The following is a 10,442-nucleotide window of genomic DNA, read 5'->3' on the forward strand; positions in this document are numbered from 1 at the left end:
GTTACAGAAGCCGCCTTGGTGAAGAGCAGGAAGCACGGCTGCGGCGTCGGGCATCGTCAGACACGCGCTGGAGGAGCCTGGCAGCCGCCGCCCAGCCCAGCGGCTCCGGGGAGGTAGTGGGAGACCCGCAGGTGAGGGCAGAAACCAGCGAACCGCAGCGCCGGCCGCCCTTCCCAGGAGGCGCTCACTGCGGCCGATCCGCATCATCGACAGCCAGCCTCTGTCCACCTGCAGCCTCCGCAGCCTCAGGACCTTTCCAGATGAAAATCACCCACCAGGCCCCAAACTGTGCAGTGAGGATGAACCGAGCGGCCAGGGCCAGCCACGAAGCCGCTTCTCTGCTGTCGCTCGCCCCGGACACCGGCATTCCCAGCCCCCGCCGCGGCGCACCCTCTTCTGGGCAGGCCCAGTCTCGGCGGGGGGAGGCTGGCCTCCCCCCCAGCCCTCCTCAGGCCTCCTCTTGGGCAAGGGCAACGCCTGGCAGTCACTCGCGTGAGGAACCCGGTGCTCCTGCCTCCTTCCTCTCGCCTTCGCCCACCTTCCCGCAGCACCTCCGTGCGAAGGGCCCTCCAGCCTCGCTCAGCCCCGCACCCCTCGCCCTCCTCACCGCCGCCGACCTAGCCCTGCGCCATCCACGACCCCACCCAACGCGGTCTCCGTCACCCTGGACCCCGAGTCCGTCCCCTGTGTTCTCACTGCTGTCACTTTTCTAAAACACAGCTCTACCGACATCCCACCCCAAAACCTTGGCCACGCATCATCAGGGGACAAATGTTCCAACTTCCCAGCAAAGCTCTGCAGGCCCTTCCAAGTCAGAGACCAGCTCTTCAGGCCAAGCTTCCCACGATCCATCTAGGGATGCGCCGACGCCCAAGCCCCACGCACCCCCGCAGCCCTGTCCACGTGACACCGCCACCTGGGAGGTTCTCCCCTGCACGCATCCCTCAGGCCCGATTCTTACGTCATCTCCCCCGCGGAAACCGTTTCTAACTCCCAGAGATAAGCCGAGCCACCCCTTTCTTGGCACTCTGTGCACACCCAGTGACAGGGCCAGGCACCCTGTGGTGGCCGGGCAGGCCCGCGGTACACCTGGCCCAGCCTGGCGGCGCGCGTGGTCAGAAGCTGAGGGAGGCACGCGCGAGTGACGGTAAACAGTTACTGCCCACACTATTTTTCCCACGGCCTTAAAATATCAGCCCCAAGTCCTACAAACCAACCTGAAAAGAAACTCCAACAGGTCTGCAGTTCCACGCAGGCCCTCTACACCCACAGGTGCACCACCTTCCTGTGACAATTTCCCCATAGCCCTGTTTTATCTTCTTTTTCACCCAGACACCGGCACTGACTCAAATTCCCACCACCAGATGTACAGAGAAGGGCTACGCTGTGTCCTGCTCTGAGGGGCCACCCGTGGCCCGGAGCCACCCTCTGGGCCAAGGGCCGGTCAAGACTCGCTGCATCCCCTCTGCTCATGATCCACGTTCTTATTCATCTCAGGCCTCTGAGGCCCACGCTGCTGAATCTAAAGTAAGTGATCTAATAATTATGAAAACACGGTCGCTGGTTGTGCGCCCTGCCAGGCACGCCCTCTGCTCGTGCCAGCAGTGTGCCAGCGATGCCTGGGTGGCGCAGGGCCCGAAGGGACGCTCTCAGTCCTGCTGTGGCAGCTAAGGTGGGCTTCCTGTAGTCGGAGGGGCAGCACTGCTGCTTCTGGGGCCAAAGGTCACTCAAGAGGCACGACCCCTCACCTGCCTGCGTCGGCACTGTCCACAGTCTGCTGTCAGCCCGGGAAGCCAAGTCCAGGCCCTGGGAAAGTGTCCGGCAGAGTCGGGGAAGCATCTCCTCACAAGGAGCCGGTCAGTGTCTGGGGACTGCGGTCCATCCCTGCAGGGCAGCCCAACAAAGGGGCTCAGGTGAAAGGGCTCTAACACTGCAGCATCTTTGTGCCTTGGAACAAGTATTGATTTTTCTTCCAGACTCCCAAGTAGGGACAGAACAGAACTGATGACAGAACAGAACTGATGAGCGTACAAAAGATCCCACTCCCGTGTTCTCCAGCGGAGCAGCTCCGCAGAGGGACAAGGCGCCGGGCGGGTGAGAGGAGCAAATCCGGGGGGCAGGGCCTGGGCAGCCTCTGGGCCATCTCATCTCCCCAGAGGCTCCTGCAGGCACCTCCCGCGCCCCCCCGCCCCGCGCGCGGAGACCTGGGGCTCAGAGAGGGTGCGGGCTCGGCCAAGGCCGCCCAGCGAGCGGCGGCGGGCGGGGTCTCGGGGCGGGAGCCCCCGCAGGCACCGGGTGCGGGACGCGCCCGCCGGGGCTGCCCGGGTGGGGCTCGGCGGGGATTCCCCCGCGGGGCGCATCAGCAACCCGGGACTCCCTCCCCGCAGCCCGGCCCGGCCCGCCCGCCGCGGGACCCCCGCCCGGGACCCCTGTCCCCCGGCCCGGCCTGCTCCGCCCAGCCCTGGACCTCCGCCCGCCCCCGCCCTGACTCCGGCCGCCCGAGGCGCAGGGGTCGCCGCGGGGACCCGAGCGCCCGCCGGGAGGGGCTCCGCGCCGCGCCCCCCGCCCGCCTCGCCGCGCCCCTCACCTCGCGCCGCCGCCGCCGCGACTAGCGGATCCAGCAGAGGCCGCCAGCCCCGCCCCGGCGCCGGGAGCCCCGCCCCTTTCTCGCGAGAAGTGGCGGCCGGCGGCGGGGCTCCTTCAGCGCGCATGCGTCCGCTCGGCCCCGCCCCCTCTATGCCCTGCCATGTGGCGCCGTATTTACGGTCGGGCGTGGCCCCGCCCCGGCGCTGGCGGCTCCGCCCCCTTCATCAGCAGCCAATCGTCTTCTGGGGGCCGCGCCGCTAGCCCCGCCTCCGGCTGGGTCCCGCGCGGACTGCCCCGCGGAGGTTTCGGGGGCGCGACGGCTCCGTGGCGGTCGCGGGTGTCCCGGGCCCGGACCTGGGGCCCTCCAGTTCTGTTTTTGGTTTTGTTTTGTTACCTTTTTAAAGTTTTATTTCTTTTAAAAACTCATTGTCTCTGGGGGCAGCCGGCTTACTGAGCACCTGCTGTCCACCCGGCGGCCCACGAGCTTGACTTCTTCCTCCTCGAATCCGAGCCTTTACCCTGGGGCAGGTGACTCCACCTCCCCGAGGCTGTCCCCAAATCCACAAAGCAGGATCCTGACTTCGTGCAAGAGGCGCTGCTCAAGATGCAGATGCACAGGCCCTCGTGCTCCATGATAGGAATATTTCCACGAGGACGGCAGCCCCCCCACCCTCCCTTGGGAATGGTCTCCAAAGAGGCCTATGGGTGCCTTCTTGATAAGATGAAGGGGTTCCCTGGTGGAATATGCATGGGACACAAAAAAATAAAATGCAAAAGGTTTCCTTACAGCCAGCTTTCTCAGACCCTTTGCACACAGTGAACTTTAGAGTGTCCCCATGAGTTCCCCAGCCCAGCAGCTGGGAGGCAGGTAAAGTTTTGTTTGAATTAAATAGATATTCAGGTGCCCAGGAGCTGGACTCTCCCACTAGCAGAAGCCTTCTTGGGAATGTGATCAAGGTCAGAGGGCTGGTTGGGAAGTGCCAGGGCCAGCAGGACTGGGCAGCCCGGCCTCTGGGCATAGGAGGTAATCCTGGGCGGAGGGGAGGGGAGGCTGCTCAGTGGGCCTGGGGTTTCCTCTTGGGATGGTGAAAGCATTTTGGAATAGGTAGAAGTTCGTGAATGAACCTGAACTGGGCACTCAAAAATGGTTAATTTTATGTTATGTCAATGTCACCTCAATTGAAAAACAACTGCAAACATGAAACACTCCTCAGCTGGCCACAGCAGCTACATTTTTACTTACCCTCACTGAACCAGCTACATAGTATCTCCTCATTTACAGATAAGGAAGCAGAAGTTCAGAGAAGAGACCAGCTTGCTAGAGACACAGCTGTGCAAGTTAGGCAGGACCAGAATCCAAATTCTGGGGTGCAGAGTCAGTGCTCTTGACAGTACCGTCGTGTGACTCCATCACACAGGAAATTGCTGCAGCCAGGTGACCCCCAGCAGGTCAGCCCTGGAGATGCCCCACAGACTGACTTTCATCTCTGGCTCTAGGCCCCCTGCCCCTTCGTCTGGAGACCCCAGATGGCTGCCCTTCTTATCGGCGACCTCGCTGGCTGTGCCCCACCTGCCGGGCCCTGGGCGGCTGGTACAGCAGGGCTGGCCACAGCCTGGCTCTGTCTCCATTTGAGTTTCTGTTATTGCGAGGTCTTCTAGCTACCACCATTTCTGGTTTCACAATCAGGTTACAACAGAAGAAAGATAGCAAGTTACTGTGGCTTAGGCAAGAGATCAGCCAGGAAGTGTCAGCTCCCACTGACAGAGGCAGCTGGGAGATTCCGTTGACCACCAGACATGGGTCAGCATTGCCCTTCCATGGGAAAAGAGAAGAAATGAGAGCTGGAAGATTGGCCTTGTTTGCGGGCGATCTGAAAACCCCAGGAATGGACAGAGGCCACCTCCTGATTAACCGCGGACTCCCACCGCTCGCCCTGGTCCTAGTCTTGCCACCGTGTGTCCGTCTCAAACTTCTTGCAGGGCAATGTGGGGTAACTAAAGGTGGTAGTGTTCCCAGACTTTGTCGAGGTTCTTGACTATGTGTAGAAATGAATTTCAGGAGCACATCGGGTGAGTTAAGCCAGTAATTTATTCGGGTAGGGAGGGATGAGAAATGGGAGAAAATAACAGATCAGGGGGCCCAGGGAAAGAGGATGGGGCTGAAAATGTATAAAGTGGGCTGATTTACAGACTACAAAGTCCCCATGTGGCTAACAAGATGTTGAATCTGGAAGAAATAAACTTAATTAGAATTTTGAGAATATATGGTCCCACTAAGGGGACGCTGGACCACAGGAGTAGAAAAGGCCAGGTGCCGGCAGAGGCTGCATTTTCCCAAAGTTGGTGGGAAACAGTGTTCTTCCTTGACTTATTTTATGCTATTGGTTAACTCTAGAGAGAAATTGCAGTAGACAATGGGGTTAGGTATAAATTGCCAACCCCAGTTCCCATGGTAGAGGAGAGGGAGGAGAAGAGGCATTGCCCTTTTTAGTTAAGCTACAGGAGATGAAAGCAGAGAAGATTTTTTAAAGGGCGTCTGGCTTGTCCTCCCCCTAGCAATAGGCATTTGGGCTAGAGTTAGAGGGAAGAGCTGACTTTGACAGACACCACTTAGCTTTCTCTCTTGAAGAGGCGTTTCAGGCCATCCAGTGACTGGCGTTTGTACATCCCGTTGGGGCTTCTGGTGAGCTGGCGCTTCCTTGGGCAGCTGGCTTCACTCAGGATTAGTGCACCAAGCTGGCAATTCCTTTAGCTTTAATAGCTGTGGGAGTGATCAAAGCTACAGAGTAAAGTTCCTGACATTTTGGCTCTAACTGAGAGCGAGGCTTGCTTTCATGCAAAGCTTCGATCAGAACCTGGTTTGCAGGTCCTGGGTGAGGAAAGGTTGTCCATGGACCATCTCCAAGGGGCTGAGCTGAAGTGGATCCCAGCCACCTCGCTGGCTGTTTCCCTTCTGGTGGGAAACGCTTAGCCCTGGCAGGACGGCATGTGGGGCTGCCAGTCCCCCCAGGGTGTGAGTGGGACAGGTTCTGGAATAAGCGCTAGGAGGGAGATGTGGGCTAACTACTTAGAAAATGAGATTTATCAGGACTTTTAACATGTTTAATGTCTCTCTGCATATGATCTAGAAAACATATCACCATAATCATCAGGCATATATCTAGAATAGGATATAGGTACAGAACTTTGTACTGATTAATGTAGTACCCAATGCATAAGTTTCTCTTTGAGCTGCAATTGAGATTCAAGTTCTAGGTTTGCAATACCTTACATGTTACCTCTCCATGGGAGCAGGCTGTACCAGTTTGATACTGTTATGAATTCCAAAAATAGATATGTTTGTAATCTGGTCTCTATCTGGGTGTGATTAAGTTATGATCAGGGTTTTAATTGGGCCACACCATGAGGGTGTGGGGCCCCTTGGTGGGTGGGGGCTCACAGATAAAAGGCATGGCAAAGGACTGAGTTAGAGGGTTTTTGATGTTGGAGTTTGATGCTGAAGCCTTGAGTTGGAGCCTTAGGAGTAAGCTCACAGAGGAAACTGAGGCAAGCCCTGGAAAGAGAGGAGCCCTGAACCCAGAGAGAAGCAAGACACTGAAGAGAGGAACCCAGGAAGCCTGAGCCCTCGCAGCCATCGGCAGCCATCGTGCTCCAACACATGAAAATAGACTTTGGTGAGGGAAGTATCTTATGCTTATGGCCTGGTATCTGTAAACTCCTACCCCAAATAAATATCCTTTATAAAAGCCAGCCAATTTCTGGTATTTTGCATCAGCACCCCTTTGGCTGACTCATACACAGGCCATAATGCCAATTGCGTTTAAGTTCTACTCATAGTACTCTGGTGATCACTGTTCCACTTGGTATGTCCTTCACACAGTCAGCAAGCTGCAGCACCATTGACCCTAGAGAGGAGCTAGGAAGGTAGGCTCCAGTGTTCCACCAGCTGGTGCAGAGCACCCTTCAGCACTATGAAGCAGGGCCAGTCTGGAAGAGATATCCATTGTACATTTGCCTATATCGAGTCATCGTTGGCTGCTGCAGGAGTTTGAAACTGCAACGTTGTCTCCGTTGACTTCAGGAGCACAACCAGAGATGACTAGATACCTTTATTGTTTTAGGGGTCAGTGACCAACCTAGCCAATAACTCATATGGAGAGGCAACCTGCAGTGTATGGAAGGCCTGGTTTGAATGCACAGGAGTCTGACAATGCTGAGGTTTACCTCTTGATTGTTATACATTTTTAAACACTTCCAATGCAATGTGTACAAATGAACCTTTTAGTAGTATGCTTCTTACTTTTACATCTTTACCATGAAGACAATAATTAGCAGATATTTTACTTTAACAGTAGAGGAAAGAACACTTCTTTCATTTTTTAAAATGAAAACTGATGATTCCCAATGGAATCAAGGTAACTTTCATTACCACCACTTGAATATGCATATTGGGGTGACTTCCAGACAGGTTTCACTGTTATGAAGTTACTTTTTGAACAACTCTGTGAAGTTTCTCTGCTTTTCTAGCCATTGGAAATAATTCCACTCGTGATTTATACATTAAATCTATTCACAAAACAGTATTGACATTTAAAGACTCATTTTTAGGTTACCTTTCACTGTTATCCAATTTGTAACAGGTGAACCTCAAATCTGATTTCCTAGGCACAAACAAACTGAAAAAGTTAAACACAGATTTTAAAGTTAAACACAAAGTTGAGCACAGATTAAAACAGAAGAATTATATACCCTTAGCATTTCTAGGAACTCTTTCACCTTAGTTGATGGCACATGAGGTTTCTTATTTTCCAGGAGAGGTTTAGTAGCTGGTCTGGAACTTGATCTCTATTGACACCTTATATAAGCACAAATGAGTTTAAACGGAGAAGGCTGTCTCTAAAAGGCAGTTAGTTGAAGTTTGAAGTTTAGTTCCTCATTTCTTTAAGGAGACACGACATGAGGTTTCTGGGCCTCAGATCTATCTGTTCTCTTTTCTTACACTGGTTTAACTGAAATTCAGGGTTTCATACAGAGGCTGCTCTTGGCTATACTGTGGTCACGTAGACCAGCAGTCGGCAGAATTTCCTGGTTCTTGAGAAGACACTCCTGTGGGGAGTTTATTGGGGTTAGACGCCATGCCCATTATTCTAGGAAGAATGAAGAAAGACATTTTAGTCCATTGGCCTGGCATGCCAGAGTCCTAGTTTGACTAAAACGCTCACCACTGCACACAATGTGGAGCTGATGCTCGGTCCCAGCGTCTCGAGAATTCCCATTTTCAGAGCCTGCCTGGCCCGCAGGCGTCCCTGTGGGTGACCTTGTCTGGGGAGATAGCTAATGATTCCACGGAGCTGATCCGTGTGCCCAAGCCGAGCTGGCGGGAGAGGTTCTGAGCCGTCACCCCACGTCAGAGTGCCTGAGCTAGGTCAGGGCATATCTGACCGTCTGAACAGAAGGGCTCAAGGAACAGGGGCCCCTCAGCGTTTCCTGCTCTGGTTCTCGGCACCTCTGGCATTTCAGGGTCTGAGACTGACTGCACGGTTACCCAAACAGAAGCTCCTGAGTTAAATCTCAGGAAATGTTTGGCTGCTCCGATTCCCACCACCCCGGCAATCGCAGCGCCTGCTGCCGGGCGTTCCTGGGCCCTTCTGGACTTGGCAGGCAGGCTGAATAGACTTCAACCTGAAGCTGCCGGGCCCAGTCGTGCTCCTCCCTCAGATACTGCTCCTTCTAGGAGAAGGGGCAAAAATCTTCTTCCTATTCTTACAGAAATCCTTAAAGCTGCCTTAGTTTCATGACTTTACTCTCTAGGAGTTTCCCAGTTAGACCAGCCATCAAAAGGCCTTTAAGTCTGATTCCTGGTGCTACTGATAAGGATAGAAGCGGTCACAGAAGAACACACAGGGAAAGGACACAGAGAGCAGACAACTCGGGGGGGGGGGGCACGGAGGGGAAGGGGAGAGAAATAAATAAATCTTTCTTTTAAAAACAGACCGTTGGGTGGCACACTTGGCCCAGTGGTTAGGGCATCCACCTACCACATGGGAAGTCCACGGTTCAAACCCCGGGCCTCCTTGACCCGTGTGGAGCTGGCCCATGCGCAGTGCTGATGCGCACAAGGAGTGCCCTGCCACGCAGGGGTGTCCCCCGCATAAGGGAGCCCCATGCGCAAGGAGTGCGCCCCATAAGGAGAGCCGCCCAGTGAGAAAGAAAATGCAGCCTGCCCAGGAATGGCGCCGCACACACGGAGAGCTGACACAGCAAGATGACGCAACAAAAAGACACACAGATTCCTGGTGCCGCTGATAAGGACAGAAGCGATCACAGAAGAACACACAGCGAATGGACACAGAGAGCAGACAACCCGGGTGGGGAGGGGAGAGAAATAAATAAATAAATAAATCTTTTAAAAAAATAAAAGGCCATTAAGTGATTAAAGTTCAATTATTCTAGCTAACAGGCTTTGGGGCCCTGAGGCAATCGCTTCCTTGCTAGCAAAGGTATTTTCCATTTTACGGTTTCTAAGACATTCCAAAGAAAGACTCATTTAAACACAAACCTGTAAAGAGAGATTCAGTAGCAAGAAGTGGGAAGGTTAAAAAGTGGGTAAAAGTTAATGATGCAAGGGTATGCTGGCCTGGGGAAGGGAACTCCCAGGGCATGCCTCCTGGCTCTGCCCGCAGCCTTTCCACGGCATCCCCCAGCGAGCTTGGCGTGGCTGGTAGGAACGCTGCTTGCAGAGGGGTGGGCCTGCTGGGAGGGGCAAGCCCCTGGGGCTCTCCGCCATTGCCTAGCGGAGAGGGTGGGAGAAGGCAAGAGCCTGAGGACAAAGCCTCCAGCTGCTGAAAGGGCTTGAAAAAGAAGCACTGCTCTGCGCTCTGCCGGGAAACTCTGTCTTGGCGGGGGTGTCATTCCGGCTGCTGTCCTGCGCCTCAGCCCTCCCCTCTGGGTCAGATCTCACAAGCCTGGGCACGCGACACAGACACGGAGAATTCCCAAGCCCCGGCCCCTTCCCTCCTGGGATTACGTCCTGTGGGGGCTCGTAGGTGAACCCCCTTAAAATGGAGAAGCACAGGAAGGCATTAGACAGGCTGCAGGCTGTAGATTCACTCACCAATAAGCTCCTGGCTGGCTCGCCAAATATGTTACCGGATTTTGTCCAGGTTCTTAACTGTGCTGCAGAAATGAACTTCAAGGGCATGCTGGGTGAGTTAGGCCAGTAATTCAGGTAGGGAGGGACGAGAAATGGGAGAAGATAACAGATCATGGCTCCCAGGTAGAGGAAGGGGCTGAAGAGTGATAAAGTGGGCTGATTTACAGACCGCAATCCCCGTTACAGATGATAAATGCCCGGCTTTTACTTGCATGGCCACATGGCAGAGGAAAACCAGCGAGAGCAGTGCTCTGAGGGCAGGAACAGGAGTCCAAAAGTGAGCCGGACTGAAAAATAAAAATAATAAAATAAAAAAATTAAAAAATTAAAAAAAAAACAACAGAAGTGAGCCAGAGCTCAGGCTTTGTGCCTGCCTTTTGAACCATTAATTATTCTACCCCTTTGCTAAGGGCAGGGGAGGAGTTCCGGCTGTCTGCTGTTTTGATTGATTATCCCCCTATCAATTCCTCACCAGGGTCCAATGATAAAGACTTTGGGGGATATCCGGGGCTTCTCCTGGCTCCCAGAGGAAGTCTTTGTTCTGAATGGCAGAATCTTGGGGAGGGTCCTCCAGCAGCCATCTCGGGGGTTGTTGATGTCCACATGGACTTCTCTCCAGGTTCCAGATCCATTCCCCATCTTACTAGCCTGCTTCAGTAGGAACCAGCCCAGGAGTCAAAGCTCATCCAACCTGGGGCACCAC

General features: G+C 54.3%; 1 protein-coding gene and 1 long non-coding RNA gene across 4 annotated transcripts in view; both read right to left on the bottom strand.

Annotated features, from left to right (window-relative positions):
* The window catches only part of CHST12 (carbohydrate sulfotransferase 12), a 38,325-nt gene extending 35,675 nt beyond the window's left edge, over positions 1-2,650 (bottom strand). For 2 of the 3 annotated variants that reach the window (XR_009184620.2, XM_058292484.2), the window contains exon 1: positions 2,588-2,638. The gene's annotated coding sequence lies outside the window, so the exon portion shown is untranslated. Of the gene's footprint in view, positions 1-1,748; positions 1,885-2,587 lie in introns of all 3 variants that reach the window. The other variant, XM_004481877.3, reaches the window with a different exon arrangement.
* A 2,007-nt stretch (positions 2,651-4,657) lies between these two features.
* LOC131277444 (uncharacterized) lies at positions 4,658-10,009 on the bottom strand. Its single transcript, XR_009184618.1, has 2 exons — positions 9,701-10,009; positions 4,658-7,733 (listed from the first exon to the last, which is right to left on the bottom strand). It is a non-coding gene; the product is annotated as an uncharacterized lncRNA (long non-coding RNA).
* Positions 10,010-10,442: the final 433 nt, after the last annotated feature.

Source organism: Dasypus novemcinctus (genome assembly GCF_030445035.2).
Source record: "Dasypus novemcinctus isolate mDasNov1 chromosome 23 unlocalized genomic scaffold, mDasNov1.1.hap2 SUPER_23_unloc_1, whole genome shotgun sequence".
NCBI classification, from domain to species: domain Eukaryota; kingdom Metazoa; phylum Chordata; class Mammalia; order Cingulata; family Dasypodidae; genus Dasypus; species Dasypus novemcinctus.